The 9,424-nt window shown below is 41.0% G+C and overlaps 1 non-coding gene across 1 annotated transcript; it reads left to right on the top strand.

Moving 5' to 3' along the window:
* Nucleotides 1-7,323: 7,323 nt before the first annotated feature.
* Nucleotides 7,324-7,432, top strand: LOC127740380 (small nucleolar RNA R71). The gene has a single exon (XR_008001057.1). It is a non-coding gene; the product is annotated as a small nucleolar RNA R71 (small nucleolar RNA).
* The last annotated feature ends 1,992 nt before the right edge of the window (nt 7,433-9,424 follow it).

A 9,424-nucleotide genomic window follows, 5' to 3' on the forward strand; every position in this document is an offset into this window, starting at 1 on the left:
TTATCTTGGAAAAGAAGCTATTCAAACTTGGATCTCTTCTGAGCCTTGAAAGAGGAATGAAGAGATCAAGCTAGAAATGCTTTCTCATGCTGGACCAAATTGGGTTTGGATGGATATGTGACTATAATCCTCTCAATACTTGATTTGGGAAATGCATGTGGTATAATCAGTGACCGCACTTTATCTCTTCTCATGAGCAATTGACCAAGGAATTGGCTATTGATCAAGATTTGAGAGATTGAATTGCAAGAAATTATAATTCAATCAATTAAGATTGCTAAGGAGATCAATGAGTGCATTGATTGAGGAAGAGATGAAAATGAACTTGATCCGGAGAATTGCAACATCTTCTGCGCCCAATGAACTCCCCAATTCTGATCTCACCCATTCTCTTTAATTTCCGCGTTTACTTTCATGAGCAAACACCCCATTCCCATTTACAGTTCTACAATTTACTTTCAGTCATTTACTTTCAGCCCTTTAATTCTAGCATTTCCTTTTTCTGTTATTTACATTCCCGCCATTTTATTTTCTGCAAATCTCAACCCAAATTCTGAATTCGCTCAACTAGAACAATCTTCTAATTAAAGTTGCTTGATCAATCAATCCCTGTGGGATTCGATCTCACTTTATTGTGAGTTTTTACTTTACGACAAATTCGGTACACCTACCAAAGGAAATTTGTTAAGAGACAGTTTCCACCTGCATCAAGTTTATGGCGTCGTTGCCGAGGATTGATTGTGCATCAACAATGATTAAATTAGGAGATCACTAGATTGAGCATTTTTGTTTTGTTGACTTAATTTTCTGTTTGAGTAATTGACTTTCTATCTTAGTTAACCTCTACCCTTCCCCCTCTACTCTTTCGTGTTCTTTGTTATTTACCATTCATTTTGTTAACCCACTAACTGTTTGATATATTGCATCACTCACAACTAACAGTAATTCTGACAGCAATACGATCTGCACATATTGTTACTTGCTTGTACTTGTTGGTTGTATGATAGGGAGAAGAAGTGGGGCTTCAACTTCCTTCGATTCTGAACCAGAGAGGACCCTCCTTAGATTAAGGAGGGAAGCAAGAGAAAAACGTGCAATCGGTGCTGAAGAGGAGGAGGAACACTTTGAACTAAACATGGAAGGCAACATGGAAAACCAACATGAAAAAGAGGCTAATAACCATGTGGGAGGAGGTAGAGCAAATCATGCTGGGGAGGATAGAAGAGTGTTAGGCTCTTACATCAATCCAAACCCAGGCAACTGTGGAAGTAGCATTCAGAAGCCCACCATACATGCCAACAATTTCAAGCTAAAACCTCAGCTCATCACTCTTATGCAGAATAATTGCTTATTTGGAGGAGGTGCTCAAGAAGACCCGAATCAACACTTGACCACCTTCTTGAGGATTTGTGACACAGTGAAGTCCAATAGAGTCCACCCGGATGTCTATAGGCTGCTCTTGTTCCCTTTTTCACTCAGGGACAAGGCATCCAAATGGATTGAATCCTTCCCAAAAGAAAGCCTGACAAATTGGGAGGAGGTAGTGAATAAGTTTTTGGCAAGGTTTTACCCCCCTCAAAGGATCAATAGGCTGAGAACTGAAGTGCAGACATCCAAACAGCATGATGGGGAGACACTTTATGAAGCTTGGGAAAGGTTCAAAGACCTAACAAGGAGGTGTCCACCAAATATGTTCAATGAATGGGTGCAGTTGCACATCTTCTATGAAGGCTTGTCATATGAATCAAAGAAGGCAGTAGACCATTCCTCTGGAGGATCATTGAACAAGAAGAAGACCATTGAAGAAGCCATAGATGTAATTGAGACTGTAGCTTAGAATGACTACTTCTATGCTTCCGAAAGAGAGAACACTAGAGGAGTGATAGAGCTAAACAATGTAAATACTCTGCTGGCTCAGAACAAGCTCATTATCAAGCAGCTAGCTGACCTCACCAAGAAGATGGAGAAGAACCAAGTGGCAGCAATCACCACCTCCTCAACAACCCAAGAAGGAGTTGAAGAAGAAGTAGAGGGTAACCTTGAGCAAGCCAACTACATTGGGAATTCACCTAGACAGAACCATGATCTATACTCCAAGACATACAACCCTGGATGGAGGAACCACCCAAACTTTGGGTGGGGGAATCAGCAAGATCAAAGCCAAGACCAGAGACGTTACAACTCCAACAATAATGCAGCTCATCAACAATTCACACAGAAGACATATCAACACCCCCACAACAACACTTCTCCACACCCATATCAAAACCACAACAACACCTCTCATCCTTCCACCTCTAATCCCAATCTACCCTCAATTGATGACAGACTCTCGAAGCTTGAAACCTTACTTGAAGGAATATGCCAAGAGATTCAAGAAAACAAGGTGTTCAAAGAGGAGGTGCGAGCCAATATTAAGAACCAGGGAGAGACCATCAAGAAGCTGGAATTCCAAGTGGGATGCTTAGCTGAGAAGATTCCCAAACCTACTAATGGCTTCCTAAGTGACACGGAGAAAAACCCAAGAGGCGAAGCAAAGAAAGTAAGATGGGAAGATTGCAAAATGGTCACTACAAGTGATCAAGAGGCGGAAGACAAGCAAGGCAAACTCTCCAAACGGCCTGAAGACAACTCAACAGAGGAGGAGGATAGAGATCACCAAGAACCAGAAATCTCACAACAAGAGTTGCTTAAGCACTATGCACCATTTCCACAACTACTCAATGGTTCTGTGGGAAGAGAATATACTCAAGGTTCCTAGACTTGTTTGTATCTCTGCATGTGAACATACCATTCATCAGGGCCATCTAACAAATGCCTGCATTCATCAAGTATATGAAGGAACTTCTTTCCAGGAAAAGCTCACTCAAAGGAGGCCAGACTATAGTGTTGAACAAGGAATGTAGTGCCTTTATTCAACCTGAGTTGCCTGCAAAAAGAAAAGACCCAGGGAGTTTTCACATCCCTTGTGCCATAGGAGAAACAATGTTCGATATAGCACTCTGTGATTTGGGGGCAAGCATCAACTTACTGCCATTATCCTTGCTAAAGAGGCTGCAGATCAATGAGATAATGCCCACAGATGTGGTCATCAGACTGGCTGACAAGACTCAAAAGCAAGCAATAGGAGTGGTGGAAAATGTGTTGCTAAAAGTTGGGAAATACTTTCTCCCAACAGACTTTCTTATTCTGGACATGGAAGAGAGTCACACTCACCCAATCATATTGGGAAGACCATTCCTAGCTACAGCCAGAGCACTCATAGATGTGGAGAAAGGGGAGCTAATATTGAGGATCCATGATGAACGACTCAGCTTTAATGTCTTCAAACTCTCACAAGAAGCAGACCAAGAGCACAAGGAACCAAGCAAAGATCACAATGAGATGTTGAAGGAGGAACCAAGCATTGAAGCACACCCAACCCATCTAGGGAAACCCATGCATGAGAAACAAGGAAATAGGCAGTTGTCACAACTTAAGGAAAAACTGGAGGAACCTAAACCACCAGAGATATGTGAAGGAAGCAACAAAACCACCTTAGAGAAAGGAGTCATCAAGAGCAAGGCAATGTCAAAAGACACAAGGAAGAAGGTACCAAGGAAGTAGAGGAACAAAAAGATCCCTACGGAAGACTTCTCTCCAGGGGATAGAGTAATCTCAGCTTACTTCCCAGATATTCCCCCTAATCTCCCCACTGTACCATCTCAGTTACCTAAGGTCTTCACTATCAACAGAGTTCTCTCCCTGGAACATGTCGAGATAATTGATACAATCAATGGATACAAGTCCACATCAAGAGGGGAAGACTTCAAGCATTACCAACCACCCTGATGAGGGAGAAACGTCAAGCTAGTGACGCTAAAGAAGCGCTTCATGGGAGGCAACCCATGTTTTATATGCTTTTAGAAAAGTAAATAAGTCAATGTTTATGAAGTCCAACCCAAACTTGACAAACACTTGGTGAAATCCTTATTGTGCAGTATATAGTGAGGAACAAATTTGGTGTTCAAAGCAAACCAAGGTGCATGCTAGTCTTGGAGCTTTGAACAAAACTCTTCACCACAATGCTCCACATTAAGTTTGGTGTCACCCCATGGTGCCACCAATATGCATATAAGGATCCACCGTTAGTTAGTTATTTGGAATTCATAAATAAACAATCTAATCTTTTCTTATTTTAATTTTAGCCGTAAAGTTCATATTGTCATTTTGATATCTTTTCTTACTTTTCTTATTTTATCTTTATAGGGAAAAGAAAAGGAACATTGATGAGGATTGATTGGACAACTAAATGGGGGGATTCGGCCACTTCATGAAGAGAACTACACACTTGTCTCAAGAAGGAACACATGGGGAAACGGTGCCATGCAACATTGAAGAAAGGAGACCCTTGAAGACCGAACCATTCACTCTCATTAAGTGATGATCCTTGTCCTTCCTTCATGCACAACCCCAACCGTCCATCAAGCAACCATTCCTGCAATCCACACCTTCCGTTCTCTCATGATCTCCCTATATAAGGGAACCTTAGTGCATGCTCACTCCTCACATTCAAACCCCCACTCTCACACTTCACACTTTTGGCTTGCTAAAACCCTTCATCATACTTTGTCCTAGCCAACCCATTCTTCATCTATCCGTATCCTCCAACCCCCTCAAAAATAGCAACCCAAGTTCATGGCATCATCAAGCTCAAAAAGGCAAAAGAGGAAGGAACCCATGGAGAGTGTTCCCTTCGATGATAAGAGATTCAAAACTGCCTTTCATGAGCGTGAATTTGAGCGGATAAAGGCCAGAAAGATATTGCCAGAGTTAATATTCCAAATCAATGCAAATGAATCACCACAGATTCGGGCAAAAATCGAACAGAGTGGGTGGCAATTGCTCACAAGTCCAGAGGGGAAGATCAATGGAAACCTCATCAAAGAATTATATGCAAATGTAGTTAGAGAAGACAATACCAAGGCCCCAACCTTCAAAAGCTACGTGAGAGGGAAGGAGGTGGACTTCAGCCCAAGTGCCATAACAAGAGCTCTTCACCTGAAATCACCTCATTTTGATGAGGCCAGTTATTAGGCAAGGATAAGTAGAAGTCCTAATAATGATGAGCTCTCAGAGATAGTGTTAGACATCTGTGTTATAGCAACTGATTGGGAGAGGTACGCAGATGGGAGGCCCAAGTTCATCAAGAGGGGAGACCTTAGCCCTGAAGCCAAGGGGTGGTTTGAACTTGTAAGAAGGCCCATCCTACCAGCAGCAAATAATTCAGAAGTTAACATCAATCGAGCTACTATGGTGCATTGCTTGGTACAGGGAGGGAGGCCAGTTACACTCGAGCGATTGGTCTATACCACACCTGCTCAGCAACAAAGAAGGCCACATATAGGAAAGCAAAAAGCCAAGGAAGGAACTCATCAAGAGGAATATCATCAGGAAGAATATCAACAAGAAGAGCATCATGACCCAGCCAACCTAAATATGACTCACCTTCTAAGAGCCATTGAGGATTTGGGAATGAGACAAATGGAGGGACAAGAGCAAATACTTCACATTCAATCCAACTGGATGAGACAACAAGAAGAGTGGCAGAAACAACACATGGAGCAGCAACAGGAGCAATACTCCCAACTCACTCAAGCCATCCACCAAGTTACTGAGAGGCAAGAGAGTCAAGATAAATGACTTCAAGAACTCAACCAGCGGCAACTAGCTCAAATGAAATCATTCAATGAGTTTAATGTGCTGAATGAAGGAAGGCAGTTACATAGGGAGGAGTTCAACGTAAACACTCAGGCCAGGTTGAACTACATATCCAGCAATATGCATCATCTACATTATGCCATTCCCACATTTGATGAGGTCCAAAAAGAGTTTGTTGAACAAGAAGAAAGGAAGGTGAAATAGCAGAAGGACACACTAAAGAAGAAGATGGAAGATGCTGGCTTCTGGAAGAAACTGCTTGTGAAAGGCAAAGGAAGTGGGAGCACAAGCACTCAAGAAAAACACCAAGAGGACAAGCAAGAAGGAGAGCATGGACAACCACATGAGTAAAAGGTGGTGAAGCTCCTTCTTTGGTCTCTCTTTTTCCATTTTGAAATAAGGAAGATCTTGCATGAAATAGAACATGCTTCCATACTAGTTTGAACAACTTTCAATTATGCAATTTAAGTTTTCTGTTGAAAAAGTCTATGCTTGCTAGTCTTTATACTATTGCATCATATCTTTACTTATTGTATGCTTGTCTTGTAAAATCAAATGAAAAAGAGAATGATTTTTCTTCAAAAGACCAGAGTGGAGTTCATGATATGGAGTAAGTTTCTGAGTTTATGGTGGAGTCATAAGTTAGCTAAGTTGGTTCAACCATAAGGTGGGGATGACAACTATCTGGCCTGAATACTATACTTTGAATATACCCATGAGACTAAGTAAATAACAAGATCCTAATAAGAGAAAGGGAATGAACACTTAAAGTGAAAAATAAAAGAAAAAGAGTAAGCAATAAGGCTAGGCACCAATGGTTTTAATCTTGAGGCATGTGTCTGTGGTGTTCCTGTGTGAGGGATTTACTTGGATGAATAAGCTCTTAAGGGTGCCTTATCACTTGGTAACTTGGGTTAACTAACTCGGGATTATCAGCTGACAGTCCACTATCAAGAGTAACCCTCACTACAGAGCATTTAGTAACCAAAAGAGGTGCTGGGCACCAAGGTCTCAAGAAGGAAAATAAATGAACCAGATGCCTGTGGTGTGTATGTATGGGGGAGAGACTTGAGGGAGTAAGTCCTTAGGGGTGCCTCAACACCTAGCACCTTGAACTAACTGGTTCGGGAGTGTTGGCTGAAAGCTTATCTTAAAGAGTTAGCCCCATACAGAGCACTTAGCTCGAAGAACACAAATAAGCCCTGGAATGACAATAAAAGACTCATGGGATGTAAGCAGAGTCAGTGTTTTAGGACATGATAAAGGTCTGAAAGCCAGTAATGGAATGAACCTAAGTTGCTATGCATGAAACCACCATAAAATCAGTGACATGACTTCCACAAGAATGACTCATGTTGACTTGCTGAGTCAACATTTTGTTCTGAGCCAATATGGCATTCAGAGCATCAATTTCAAGAACTCCCTTCCTCTGAGGCATCCCATTACTCACAGAATTCCTTTCAGAGGTGTACATGAACTGGTTATTTGCAACCATGTTAATGAGTTCCTGAGCTTCTGCAGACATTTTCTTTAGGTGAATAAATCCACCTGCAGAATGGTCCAATGACATTTTAGACAATTCAGACAGACGATCATAGAATATATCCAGGATGGTCTATTCTGAGAGCATGTCAAAAGGACACTTTTTGGTCAGTTGCTTATATCTCTCCCAAGCTTCATAGAGGGATTCACCTTCTTTCTGTTTGAAGGTTTGAACATCCACTCTAACCTTACTCAGCTTTTGAGGAGGAAAGAACTTGGCTAAGAAAGCCATGACTAGTTTATCCCAAGAGTTCAGGCTATCTTTAGGTTGAGAGTCCAACCGTACTTTAGCTCTGTCTCTTACGGAAAAAGGGAAAAGCATAAGCTTGTAGACCTCGGGATCAACCCCATTGATCTTAACAGTATCACAGATCTGCAAGAATTCAGTTAAGAACTGAAAAGGATCTTCTGATGGAAGTTCATGAAACTTGCAATTTTGTTGCATCAGAGAAACTAATTGAGGCTTTAACTCAAAATTGTTTGCTCTAATGGCAGGGATTGAGATGCTTCTTCCATGGAAGTTGAAATTTGGTGCAGTAAAGTCACCAAGCATCTTCTTTGCATTATTATTAGGTTCGGCCATGTCTCCTTCTTTTTCGAGATTCTCTATAAGGTTTTCTCTGAATTGTTGTGCTTTAGCTTGTCTTAGCTTCTTCTTCAGAGTCCTTTCAGGTTCAGGATCTGCTTCAACAAGAATGTCCTTGTCCTTGCTCCTGCTCATATGAAAAATAAGAGGACAGAAAATGAAGAGGAATCCTCTATGTTACAGTATAGAGATTCTTTTATGTGAGTAGAAGAAGAAAAGAATAGAAGAAGAAGAAGAGAAAAATTCAAACACAAAGAGGAAGAGAGGGTTCAAATTTTAAGATGAAGAGAAGTGTTAGTAAATGAATTGATGCCAGGGCATCTTGGCCAGTTTCACTGACCTTTTCTTTACTGTTTTTAAGGTAGTTTCATGCATTTCCTTAGGAAATAAGCTAGTTTTGGGTAGATATTCACTTACACCTTGATTCAAGCATACATTGTGAATTTTACATGATTTCATGAGGATTTTGCATGAGTTTAATAACAAATTGTATGTTGCATTACCCATGACTTAGACTAAAACTTTGATGCACTCTATTGCTTGATTTCAGGACCAAAGGAAGCAAGGAAGAACCACTTAGCAGTCACGTTAATCTAATTAATGTGGCCACTAACGTGGAATGGGAGGTAACTTGCAAAGTTAATGAGAAAAGTGATTGCCAATAACGCTCTCGAAGCCATCATTGCCCACGTTAAGAGTAGTATGTTTTTAGTATGTTTTAGTTAGTTTTTATTATATTTTTATTAGTTTTTAGTTAAAATTCACTTTTCTGGACTTTACTATGAGTTTGTGTGTTTTTCTGTGATTTCAGGTATTTTCTGGCTGAAATTGAGGGTCCTGAGCAAAATTCAGAGGCTGAAAAAGGACTGCAGATGCTGTTGGATTCTGACCTCCCTGCACTCGAAGTGGATTTTCTGGAGCTACAGAAGCCCAATTGGCGCGCTCTTAATGGCGTTAGAAAGTAGACATCCTGGGCTTTCCAGCAATGTATAATAGTCCATACTTTGCCCGAGATTTGATGGCCCAAACCGGCGTTGCAAATCAGCTTCAGAATTCCCAGCGTTTAACGCTGGAACTGGCATGAAAGCTGGCGTTTAACTCCAGAAAAAGTCTTTACACATGAAAGCTTCAATGCTCAGCCCAAGAACACACTAAGTGGGGCAGAAGTGGATTTTTACGTCATTTACTCATTTCTGTATACCCTAGGTTACTAGTTCACTATTAATAGGATCTTTTGACATTGTATCTGTACCTCATGACACTTTACACGTTTCTCATTGTATCTTCTACAGCATGAGTCTCTAAACCCCATGGTTGGGGGTGAGGAGCTCTGCTGTGTCCTGATGGATTAATGCAATTACTACTATTTTTCATTCAATCATGCTTGCTTCCATTCTAAGATATCACTTGTTCTTAAACCTGATGAATGTGATGATCCGTGACACTCATCATCATTCTCAACTATGAACGTGTGCCTGACAACCACCTCCGCTCTACCTTAGATTGAGTAGATATCTCTTGGATTCCTTAATCAGAATCTTCGTGGTATAAGCTAGAACTGATAGCGGCATTCAAGAGAATCCGGAAGGTCTAAAC

This window comes from Arachis duranensis, chromosome 6 (assembly GCF_000817695.3).
Source record: "Arachis duranensis cultivar V14167 chromosome 6, aradu.V14167.gnm2.J7QH, whole genome shotgun sequence".
NCBI lineage: Eukaryota > Viridiplantae > Streptophyta > Magnoliopsida > Fabales > Fabaceae > Arachis > Arachis duranensis.